The sequence below is a fragment of the Ranitomeya imitator genome, chromosome 4 (genome assembly GCF_032444005.1).
Source record: "Ranitomeya imitator isolate aRanImi1 chromosome 4, aRanImi1.pri, whole genome shotgun sequence".
Taxonomy (NCBI): Eukaryota; Metazoa; Chordata; class Amphibia; order Anura; family Dendrobatidae; genus Ranitomeya; species Ranitomeya imitator.
In genome coordinates, this window is record NC_091285.1 from 658,496,587 (window position 1) to 658,509,655 (window position 13,069).

The following is a 13,069-nucleotide window of genomic DNA, read 5'->3' on the forward strand; positions in this document are numbered from 1 at the left end:
TCTGACATTGCTATCTCTGGATTGTACAGAAAACTGACAATCTGTTAAGCTTCTGGAGTGTAGTGGTTATCACGTTCGCCTAACACGCGAAAGGTCCCCGGTTCGAAACCGGGCAAAAACACCTTTTTCTTTATTTATAAATGACAATTTTGCAAGATCTCACAGTGCACAAAATGTGGCCTTCAACTCCTTTTCAGTAGTACAAATTATCTGATACCTGCTCATTATATGGGTAAAACAAATCTTCATAAAACACAGAGACCACTGTCCCAATCCAGATGAGCAATCAGGGAAAGACAATAAAGAAGCACGCCTCCTCCTCTTCCATGGTTTTATCCTCTTAATATATTGCAATCATCATATTTTAAAGCACTGTGTACTTACAATTGCTCATTTTGCCTCTCTACCCAGATAATTATTCTCTTTTCTATTAAATTAATGATATTACACGATTTAAAATTGACTAGCTGAATCCTGACTGTAATTTCATAAACTGCCTGTTGTAAAAAAATGTACGATTTCAAATATGTCATTCATATCTTCGAATTATACAAGATAAGAGTCAGAATTCAGTTACATTTCTGTAGTGTAGTAGATATTGTAATTTCATAAACTGCATGGTTTGAATTACAATGTAGCATGTGACTCTGATATCTCCGGAGTGAATTGTTAAAGCGACAGTCACCACCTAAGTTTCTGTAGTGTAGTGGTTATCACGTTCGCCTCACACGCGAAAGGTCCCCGGTTCAAAACCGGGCAGAAACACTTTTATTTCTATACAATGCAGTCCATATGGAGGTCTTGATGAATTCGGCCATCAGTGTTTACTTAACAAATTCTCTTCACAGCCAATTGTAGTTTTTGCACTCATTTTTTCCGCCCCTTTTTTCCAAGAGCCATAACTTGGGGTCTGTATGTGGGGGAGAGAGGGCAAAAACTGAGGACAAGGATGAATTCACCATACAATAAGAGAAAAAAGAATGGATCTACCTGTGGCAATACATTTTTGTCATCCCAATCATAACATTATAGACATGAAATTACTTGTTTTAAAAAGTAACTTCAAATCTCAAAGAGACAGAAGAATATGGGAATATAAACTGATGACGTTTGACAGTCTTAGTGCAGGAATGAATGTGTCGCATGGATTTATGTCTTTTTACATCAACTAAGGAACTAAGGAATTTGCCCTTCAGACTATGAGGTGTCATCACAAAAGAACCAGACCCCGATCAGAGGACAATAAAACATTCCCTATCTAAGAACTGGTCCAATATTTATGGACATAACTGTTTATCACCCATGGTAATTCTGCCAGGGCCGCCATCAGGGCATTACAGCCATTACATGTGTAAGGGGCCCGGTGAGGAGAGGCAAGGAGGGAGGGCCCGGACTGACCAGACACGCAGTCAGCATGTCTCATACACTTTGGGCCCCACCTCTTTTCCTGCTGGTCTGGAGGCATTATGAGGTGATTGCATCGCTCCTGCTTGATGTGGCCGCACTCACTGCAGCAGACGCTGCACAAGGACTTGGGCTTTTGCTCTGTGCAGAGCTCGGTGCCGCCTCCAGCAGAGGCTCCGCCTCCATCATCTCTCACCCTCACCTACTCCAGAACATAACAGCAGCAGTGACCGGAGCTCTGCAGGAAGAGATTGAAGCCAGTAAAGGTCAGCAATTCTGTGGTGCTGCCTCCTAGTGGCTCCAGAACTAGGGCTTCACTGGGCTGCAGGAGGGACCCCGGGGCCCCACTATTCCTGTGGGATCAAGCTGCCGGCACTAGGCTACACTACACGGTCCCTCCAGAACACCAGTGCTAGGAAACTGCTGTGTAGGAAGTCTCCCTGTACTCATCACTTGCAGTCGGGACCGGGGGAGGGGGTGACCAAGAGTCTGCACTGGAAGAGGAAGCAGCTGCTCTTATTATAGTCTCCTGCTGTGCTGGGGGCTCCTACTGACATCTGCCCTGGCTGTCTGCTGGCCTGGGATAATGGTGCAGGTGGTGAAGGCCCTGCAGCATAGGTAAGTATATATAATACTATGTGTATATAGTGTATGTAATATATAGTGTAGTGTGCAGTATATGTATTTTCTTGTTTGTAAATAAGTGTATGGATATACTGGAGATGATCCTTGTATATGTAATAGTGTATCTGCAGTATATAGTGTAGTTAATGTATAGCGTACAGTGTGTATATATACAGTGCCTACAAGTAGTATTCAACCCCCTGCAGATTTAGCAGGTTTAATAAGATGCAAATAAGTTAGAGCCTTCAAACTTCAAACAAGAGCAGGATTTATTAACAGATGCATAAATCTTACAAACCAAAAAGTTTTGTTGCTCAGTTAAATTTTTATAAATTTTAAACATAAAAGTGTGGGTCAATTATTATTCAACCCCTAGGTTTAATATTTTGTGGAATAACCTTTGTTTGCAATTACAGCTAATAATCGTCTTTTATAAGACCTGATCAGGCCGGCACAGGTCTCTGGAGTTATCTTGGCCCACTCCTCCATGCAGATCTTCTCCAAGTTATCTAGGTTCTTTGGGTGTCTCATGTGGACTTTAATCTTGAGCTCCTTCCACAAGTTTTCAATTGGGTTAAGGTCAGGAGACTGACTAGGCCACTGCAACACCTTGATTTTTTGCCTCTTGAACCAGGCCTTGGTTTTCTTGGCTGTGTGCTTTGGGTCGTTGTCTTGTTGGAAGATGAAATGACGACCCATCTTAAGATCCTTGATGGAGGAGCGGAGGTTCTTGGCCAAAATCTCCAGGTAGGCCGTGCTTTCCATCTTCCCATGGATGCGGACCAGATGGCCAGGCCCCTTGGCTGAGAAACAGCCCCACAGCATGTTGCTGTCACCACCATGCTTGACTGTAGGGATGGTATTCTTGGGGTTGTATGCAAACGTCACGTGTGTGGTTGGCACCAAGGATCTCGATCTTGGTCTCATCAGACCAGAGAACCTTGAACCAGTCAGTCTCAGAGTCCTCCAAGTGATCATGAGCAAACTGTAGACGAGCCTTGACATGACGCTTTGAAAGTAAAAGTACCTTACGGGCTCGTCTGGAACGGAGACCATTGCGGTGGAGTACATTACTTATGGTATTGACTGAAACCAATGTCCCCACTGCCATGAGATCTTCCCGGAGCTCCTTCCTTGTTGTCCTTGGGTTAGCCTTGACTCTTCGGACAAGCCTGGCCTCGGCACGTGAGGAAACTTTCAAAGGCTGTCCAGGCCGTGGAAGGCTAACAGTAGTTCCATAAGCCTTCCACTTCCAGATGATGCTCCCAACAGTGGAGACAGGTAGGCCCAACTCCTTGGAAAGGGTTTTGTACCCCTTGCCAGCCTTGTGACCCTCCACGATCTTGTCTCTGATGGCCTTGGAATGCTCCTTTGTCTTTCCCATGTTGACCATGTATGAGCGCTGTTCACAAGTTTGGGGAGGGTCTTAAATAGTCAGAAAAGGCTGGAAAAAGAGATAATTAATCCAAACATGTGAAGCTCATTGTTCTTTGTGCCTGAACTACTTCTTAATACTTTAGGGGAACCAAACAGAATTCTGGTGGGTTGAGGGGTTGAATAATAAATGACCCTCTGAAAAGACTTTTCACAATTTTTAAAAAAAATAAACAAAGAAATAACATTCTTTTTTGCTGCAGTGCATTTCACACTTCCAGGCTGATCTACAGTCCAAATGTCACAATGCCAAGTTAATTCCAAATGTGTAAACCTGCTAAATCTGCAGGGGGTTGAATACAGGCACTGTATATATATGATCCTTGTATCTGTAGTATATATTGTACGTAATGTACAGTGTGTGTGTATATGTGTATGTATGTATATATATTATAGTTCTATCAGTGTAGAGATGCCATGTCTACAGAGGAGTGCTGCACTCTGTACCCTAATACCAGCACACAATGCATGTGTGTATTTTTATGAATTATCTTTAATAACACACCTCACCTATAATGCGTGAGAAGACGTCATATACTGGTTTACTGTATGTATATATGTGAGCATTTCACAGGGCCGCCATCAGGGCTGACGGCCGTGACTGGCGTATGGGGCCCGGTGGGCAGAGTGGGCCCGCATCGGGCCCTGTCTCATCTGCTCACCGGGCCCCTACCGGCAGCCACAGGCTGAACCGGGCCCTTAGCACCGATGCTGCAGCTGTTCAAAGCTATTGACGTGCGGGTGCGGGCCCGCACGTCAATAGTTAACAGCCGCCAGCCAATCTGAGGCTGGCAGCTGACGTCAGCTGCAGCGTGCGTGCATGTCGCCGGCATCTGACATCATTGTCAGTCGCCGGCGAGTGCACGCTGCAGTTGCGTGGAGACAGAGAACTTCGCCCGCCGCAGGAGCACGGCCAGGTAAGAAGAACTTTTTTTTTTTTTTTTCCTTGAGAGCAGCGATCCGGGGGGCCCAGGGAAGAACGCTGGACAGAGATGGGGCAGAGTGCTGGACAGAGATGGGGCAGAGTGCTGGACAGAGATGGGGCAGAGTGCTGGACAGAGATGGGGCAGAGTGCTGGACAGAGATGGGGCAGAGTGCTGGACAGAGATGGGGCAGAGTGCTGGACAGAGATGGGGCAGAGTGCTGGACAGAGATGGGGCAGAGTGCTGGACAGAGATGGGGCAGAGTGCTGGACAGAGATGGGGCAGAGTGCTGGACAGAGATGGGGCAGAGTGCTGGACAGAGATGGGGCAGAGTGCTGGACAGAGATGGGGCAGAGTGCTGGACAGAGATGGGGCAGAGTGCTGGACAGAGATGGGGCAGAGTGCTGGACAGAGATGGGGCAGAGTGCTGGACAGAGATGGGGCAGAGTGCTGGACAGAGATGGGGCAGAGTGCTGGACAGAGATGGGGCAGAGTGCTGGACAGAGATGGGGCAGAGTGCTGGACAGAGATGGGGCAGAGTGCTGGACAGAGATGGGGCAGAGTGCTGGACAGAGATGGGGCAGAGTGCTGGACAGAGATGGGGCAGAGTGCTGGACAGAGATGGGGCAGAGTGCTGGACAGAGATGGGGCAGAGTGCTGGACAGAGATGGGGCAGAGTGCTGGACAGAGATGGGGCAGAGTGCTGGACAGAGATGGGGCAGAGTGCTGGACAGAGATGGGGCAGAGTGCTGGACAGAGATGGGGCAGAGTGCTGGACAGAGATGGGGCAGAGTGCTGGACAGAGATTGGGCAGAGTGCTGGACAGAGATGGGGCAGGATTGGAAACAGATGGGGCAGAGTGCTGGACACAGATGGGGCAGGATTGGACACAGATGGGGCAGAGTGCTGGACACAGATGGGGCAGGATTGGACACAGATGGGGCAGAGTGCTGGACACAGATGGGGCAGAGTGCTGGACACAGATGGGGCAGGATTGGACACAGATGGGGCAGAGTGCTGGACACAGATGGGGCAGGATTGGACACAGATGGGGCAGAGTGCTGGACACAGATGGGGCAGAGTGCTGGACACAGATGGGGCAGAGTGCTGGAAACAGATGGGGCAGAGTGCTGGATACAGATGGGGCAGAGTGCTGGACACAGATGGGGCAGGATTGGAAACAGATGGGGCAGAGTGCTGGACACAGATGGGGCAGGATTGGACACAGATGGGGCAGAGTGCTGGACACAGATGGGGCAGAGTGCTGGACACAGATGGGGCAGGATTGGACACAGATGGGGCAGAGTGCTGGACACAGATGGGGCAGAGTGCTGGACACAGATGGGGCAGAGTGCTGGACACAGATGGGGCAGAGTGCTGGACACAGATGGGGCAGGATTGGAAACAGATGGGGCAGAATGGAGACAGATGGGGCAGGATTGGAGACAGATGGGGCAGGATGGATACGATGGAGACAGATGGGGCAGGATGGGGAGATCATATGGGGCAGGATGGGAGAACATATGGCTGACGCCAGGAATGAGACACACGGGGGCTAGGATGGCGAATATTACCATAGGGGCTAATTAAGGGATATTATTATTGCAGTGATGCATTTATTTTATTTTTTGAGTATACTGTTTTAAATGGGGGGGCGGTCCTGTTACTGTGTAGAGTGATACTATGTTGCCTTCTTCATGTGGTGTAATGTAGAGGCTGGGAAAATTAAGTAATGTGTTCTACAAACAGAACTCGAGATAACTGTGTTATTTCCTGCAGAGACGAGTCCTGGCTGGATGAAGTGATGGCGGTCTGTGCTGGATGAAAGATGAAGGACTTCACCTAGAGACGTCACTGGTGAGTCAGTGTTACCTATACACTGACACTATACACTGTATACTATATACAGAGGTCCTGTGTATAATGTCACCAGTGATCACTGTATTACCTATACATTATATACAGAGCTCCTGTGTACAATGTCACCGGTGATCACTGTATTACCTCTACACAGACACTGCATACTAAGTACAGATCTCCTGTGTATAATGGCACTGATGGTGATAGTATTGTGGGTTTTTTTTTATTACTGACCAGTATTGTAGTATTCAGTCATTGGTGGTAATATGCGGTCTGGTCATGGTGTAGCGGTATTTGTTCCTTGTATTTTATATTATTCGATCACTGTGGTGGTAATATGTGGTCTGGTCATAGTGCTGTGGTATTTGTTCCTTGTATGTAGTATTATAGGTCATTTTAAAAATTGAAAAATAAATAAAAATATACCTAAATTGTATTGCATATTTTAACAAAAATTAAATTGGTTACAGCAGAGTAGGGCCCGGCCAATAGTGTCTACCGTGTTATGGTGGCGGCTTAAAAAATCTTTTGGTCAAAACAAAAGCTGCTGGCTATATGTGTGATCTGGTGATGGGAACTGTCAATGTGTGATAGGTGAGAAGTGGAGATTTTCCAAGAGAGAGCGGTGGGACTGTGGACAGTTCGAGGGGTGGAGCCTGGAGGCGGGGCTGGGGTGGAGCCTGGGCGGAGTTTCAAGGGGGCCCCGAAAATTTTGCCAGTATGGGGCCCCGAAATTTCTAGTGGCAGCCCTGAATTCTGCTTCATGTCACCTGTCTTATCCATGTTTTTTTTTCTGTGATGTTTTGTGCATAAATATGTTATTCTCCAGAATTTCTTTTAGTCTTTGCCTGCTGAAGAGACCTGAGTAGTCTCGAAAGCTTGCAATTTGTTACCATCTTTTCAGTTAGCCATTAAAAGGTACCAACCTCTGAGGACTTTCAATTCTAAATATTTTTCTATCTACTGGCTAACACGGTACCAAGATCTTTCCTGTATTGAAAAAACACTTTTACGATTTGTGATCTGAGATTGCTATCTCCGAACTGTCCAGAAAAACTAACAATCATCAGTTAAGTTTCTGTAGTGTAGTGGTTATCACGTTCGCCTAACACGGGAAAGGTCCCCGGTTCGAAACCGGGCAGAAACACCTTTTTCTTTATTTATAAATGACAATTTTGCAAGATCTCATAGTGCATAAAATGTGGCCTTCAACTCCTTTTCAGTAGTCCAAATTATCTGATACCTGCTCATTATATGGGTAAAACAAATCTTCATAAAACACAGAGACTATTGTCCCAATCCAAATGAGCAATCAGGGAAAGACAATAAAGAAGCACGCCTCCTCCTCTTCCTCGGTTTTATCCTCTTAATATATTGCAATCATCATATTTTAAAGCACTGTGTACTTACAATTGCTCATTTTGCCTCTCTACCCAGATAATTATTCTCTTTTCTATTAAATTAATGATATTACACGATTTAAAATTGACTAGCTGAATCCTGACTGTAATTTCATAAACTGCCTGATGTAAAAAAATGTACGATTTCAAATATGTCATTCATATCTTCGAATTATACAAGATAAGAGTCAGAATTCAGTTACATTTCTGTAGTGTAGTAGATATTGTAATTTCATAAACTGCACGCCTCCTCCTCTTCCTCCTCTTCCATGGTTTTATCCTCTTAACATATTGCAATCATCATATTTTAAAGCACTGTGTACTTACAATTGCTCATTTTGCCTCTCTACCCAGATAATTATTCTCTTTTCTATTAAATTAATGATATTACACGATTTAAGATTGACTAGCTGAATCCTGACTGTAATTTCATAAACTGCCTGTTGTAAAAAAATGTACGATTTCAAATATGTCATTCATATCTTCGAATTATACAAGATAAGAGTCAGAATTCAGTTACATTTCTGTAGTGTAGTAGATATTGTAATTTCATAAACTGCACTCCTCCTCCTCTTCCTCCTCTTCCATGGTTTTATCCTCTTAATATATTGCAATCATCATATTTTAAAGCACTGTGTACTTACAATTGCTCATTTTGCATCTCTACCCAGATAATTATTCTCTTTTCTATTAAATTAGTCTCGAAAGCTTGCAATTTGTTACCATCTTTTCAGTTAGCCATTTAAAGGTATCAACCACTGAGGACTCTCAATTCTAAATATTTTTCTATCTACTGGCTAACACGGTACCAAGATCTTTCCTGTATTGAAAAAACACTTTTACAATTTGTGATCTGACATTGCTATCTCTGAATTGTCCAGAAAAACCAACAATCATCAGTTAAGTTTCTGTAGTGTAGTGGTTATCACGTTCGACTAACACGCGAAAGGTCCCCGGTTCGAAACACCTTTTTCTTTATTTATAAATGACAATTTTGCAAGATCTCACAGTGCATAAAATGTGGCCTTCAACTCCTTTTCAATAGTACAAATTAACTGATACCTGCTCATTATATGGGTAAAACAAATCTTCATAAAACACAGAGACCATTGTCCCAATCCGAATGAGCAATCAGAGAAAGACAATAAAGAAGCACACCTCCTCCTCTTTCATGGTTTTATCCTCTTAATATATTGCAATCATCATATTTTAAAGCACTGTGTACTTACAATTGCTCATTTTGCCTTTCTACCCAGATAATTATTCTCTTTTCTATTAAATTAATGATATTACACGATTTAAAATTGACTAGCTGAATCCTGACTGTAATTTCATAAACTGCCTGATGTAAAAAAATGTACGATTTCAAATATGTCATTCATATCTTCGAATTATACAAGATAAGAGTCAGATTTCAGTTACATTTCTGTAGTGTAGTAGATATTGTAATTTCATAAACTGCATGGTTTGAATTACAATGTAGAATGTGACTCTGATATCTCCGGAGTGAATTTTTAAAGCGACAGTCACCACCTAAGTTTCTGTAGTGTAGTGGTTATCACGTTCGCCTCACACGTGAAAGGTCCCCGGTTCGAAACCGGGCAGAAACACTTTTATTTCCATACAATGCAGTCCATATGGAGGTCTTGATGAATTCGGCCATCAGTGTTTACTTAACAAATTCTCTTCACAGCCAATTGTAGTTTTTGCACACTCATTTTTTCCGCCCCTTTTTTCCAAGAGCCATAACTTGGGGTCTGTATGTGGGGGAGAGAGGGCAAAAACTGAGGACAAGGATGAATTCACCATACAATAAGAGAAAAAAGAATGGATCTACCTGTGGCAATACATTTTTGTCATCCCAATCATAACATTATAGACATGAAATTACTTGTTTTAAAAAGTAACTTCAAATCTCAAAGAGACAGAAGAATATGGGAATATAAACTGATGACGACCTTTGACAGTCTTAGTGCAGGAATGAATGTGTCGCATGAATTTATGTCTTTTTACATCAACTAAAGGTACCTTCACACATAACGATATTGTTAACGATATCGTTGCTTTTTGTGACGTAGCAACGATATCGTTAAGGAAATCGTTATGTGTGACAGCGACCAACGATCAGGCCCCTGCTGGGAGATCGTTGGTCGCTGAATAAAGTCCAGAACTTTATTTCGTCCCTGGATCTCCCGTGGACATCGCTGGATCGGCGTGTGTGACACCGATCCAGCGATGTCTTCACTGGTAACCAGGGTAAACATCGGGTAACTAAGCGCAGGGCCGCGCTTAGTAACCCGATGTTTACCCTGGTTACCATCCTAAAAGTAAAAAAAAACAAACACTACATACTTACCTACAGCCGTCTGTCCTCCAGCGCTGTGCTCTGCACTCCTCCTGTACTGGCTGTGAGCGTCGGTCAGCCGGAAAGCAGAGTGGTGACGTCACCGCTCTGCTTTCCGGCCGCTGTGCTCACAGCCAGTACAGGAGGCGTGCAGAGCACAGCGCCGGGGACAGACAGCGGTAGGTAAGTATGTAGTGTTTGTTTTTTTTTTACTTTTAGGATGGTAACCAGGGTAAACATCGGGTTACTAAGCGCGGCCCTGCGCTTAGTTACCCGATGTTTACCCTGGTTACCGGCATCGTTGGTCGCTGGAGAGCGGTCTGTGTGACAGCTCTCCAGCGACCAAACAGCGACGCTGCAGCGATCCGGATCGTTGTCGGTATCGCTGCAGCGGTGCTTAATGTGAAGGGGCCTTTTGGAACTAAGGAATTTGCCCTTCAGACTATGAGGTGTCATCACAAAAGAACCAGACCCCAATCAGAGGACAATAAAACATTCCCTATCTAAGAACTGGTCCAATATTTATGGACATAACTGTTTATCACCCATGGTAATTCTGCTTCATGTCATCTGTCTTATCCATGTTTTTTTTTCTGTGATGTTTTGTGCATAAGTATGTTATTTTCCAGAATTTCTTTTAGTCTTTGCCTGCTGAAGAGGCCTGAGTAGTCTCGAAAGCTTGCAATTTGTTACCATCTTTTCAGTTAGCCATTAAAAGGTGTCAACCACTGACGACTCTCAATTCTAAATATTTTTCTATCTACTGGCTAACACTGTACCAAGTTCTTTCCTGTATTGAAAAAACACTTTTACGATTTGTATTCTGGCATTGCTATCTCCGAATTGTACAGAAAACTGACCATCATCAGTTAAGTTTCTGGAGTGTAGTGGTTATCACGTTCGCCTAACACGCGAAAGGTCCCCAGTTCGAAACTGGGCAGAAACACCTTTTTTTTAAAAAAAAATGACAATTTTGCAAGATCTCACAGTGCATAAAATGTGGCCTTCAACTCCTTTTCAATAGTACAAATTATCTGATACCTGCTCATTATATGGGTAAAACAAATCTTCCTAAAACACAGACAATTGTCCCAATCCAAATGAGCAATCAGGGAAAGACAATAAAGAAGCACGCCTCCTCCTCTTCCATGGTTTTATCCTCTTATTATATTGCAATCATCGAATTTTAAAGCACTGTGTACTTACAATTGCTCATTTTGCCTCTCTACCCAGATAATTATTCTCTTTTCTATTAAATTAATGATATTACACGATTTAAAAGTGACTAGCTGAATCCTGACTGTAATTTCATAAACTGCCTGTTGTAAAAAAATGTACGATTTCAAATATGTCATTCATATCTTCGAATTATACAAGATAAGAGTCAGATTTCAGTTACATTTCTGTAGTGTAGTAGATATTGTAATTTCATAAACTGCATGGTTTGAATTACAATGTAGAATGTGACTCTGATATCTCCGGAGTGAATTGTTAAAGCGACACTCAACACCTAAGTTTCTGTAGTGTAGTGGTCATCACGTTCGCCTCACATGCGAAAGGTCCCCGGTTCGAAACCGGGCAGAAACACTTTTATTTCCAAACAATGCAGTCCATATGGAGGTCTTGATGAATTCGGCCATCAGTGTTTACTTAACAAATTCTCTTCACAGCCAATTGTAGTTTTTGCACACTCATTTTTTCCGCCCCTTTTTTCCAAGAGCCATAACTTGGGGTCTGTATGTGGGGGAGAGAGGGCAAAAACTGAGGACAAGGATGAATTCACCATACAATAAGAAAAAAAGAATGGATCTACCTGTGGCAATACATTTTTGTCTCCCCAATCATAACATTATAGACATGAAATTACTTGTTTTAAAAAGTAACTTCAAATCTCAAAGAGACAGAAGAATATGGGAATATAAACTGATGACGACCTTTGACAGTCTAAGTGCAGGAATGAATGTGTCGCATGAATTTATGTCTTTACATCAACTAAGGAATTTTCCCTTCAGACTATGAGGTGTCATCACAACAGAACCAGACCCCAATCAGAGGACAATAAAACATTCCCTATCTAAGAACTGGTCCAATATTTAAGGACATAACTGTTTATCACCCATGGTAATTCTGCTTCATGTCACCTGTCTTATCCATGTTTTTTTTTTCTGTGATGTTTTGTGAATAAATATGTTATTCTACACAATTTCTTTTAGTCTATGCCTGCTGAAGAGGCCTGAGTAGTCTCGAAAGCTTGCAATTTGTTACCATCTTTTCAGTTAGCCATTAAATGGTATCAACCACTGAGGACTCTCAATTCTAAATATTTTTCTATCTACTGGCTAACACGGTACCAAGATCTTTCCTGTATTGAAAAAATATTTTTACGATTTGTAATCTGACATTGCTATCTCCGAATTGTACAGAAAACTGACAATCGTCAGTTAAGTTTCTGTAGTGTAGTGGTTATCACGTTCGCCTAACACGCGAAAGGTCCCCGGGGAGAAACACTTTTTTCTTTATTTATAAATTACAATTTATTACATTATTATTTTTCCCTAACTAAGGGGGTGATGAAGGGGGGTTTGATTTACTTTTATAGCTGGTTTTTTAGCGGATTTTTATGATTGGCAGCCGTCACACACCGAAAGACGCTTTTTATTGCAAAAAATAGTTTTTGCGTCTCCACATATTGAGAGCTATAATTTTTCAATATTTTGGTCCACAGAGTCATATGAGGTCTTGTTTTTTGCGGGACAAGTTGACGTTTTTATTGGTACGATTTTCGGGCATGTGACATTTTTTGATCGTTTTTATTCTGATTTTTGTGAGGCAGAACGACCAAAAACCAGCTATTCATGAATTTCTTTTTGGGGGAGGCGTTTATACCGTTCCGCGTTTGGTAAAATGGCTAAAGCAGTTTTATTCTTCGGGTCAGTACGATTACAGCGATACCTCATTTATTTTTTTTTATGTTTTGGCGCTTTTATACGATCAAAACTGTTTTATAGAAAAAATAATTATTGTTTCATCGCTTTATTCTGAGGACTATAACTTTTTTATTTCTTCGCTGATGCTGTATG

The 13,069-nt window shown here is 42.9% G+C and overlaps 2 non-coding genes across 2 annotated transcripts; both read left to right on the forward strand.

Moving 5' to 3' along the window:
* The first annotated feature begins 692 nt into the window (after positions 1–692).
* On the forward strand, positions 693–765 carry TRNAV-CAC (transfer RNA valine (anticodon CAC)). The gene has a single exon. It is a non-coding gene; the product is annotated as a tRNA-Val (tRNA).
* A 10,738-nt stretch (positions 766–11,503) lies between these two features.
* Positions 11,504–11,576, forward strand: TRNAV-CAC (transfer RNA valine (anticodon CAC)). The gene has a single exon. It is a non-coding gene; the product is annotated as a tRNA-Val (tRNA).
* Positions 11,577–13,069: the final 1,493 nt, after the last annotated feature.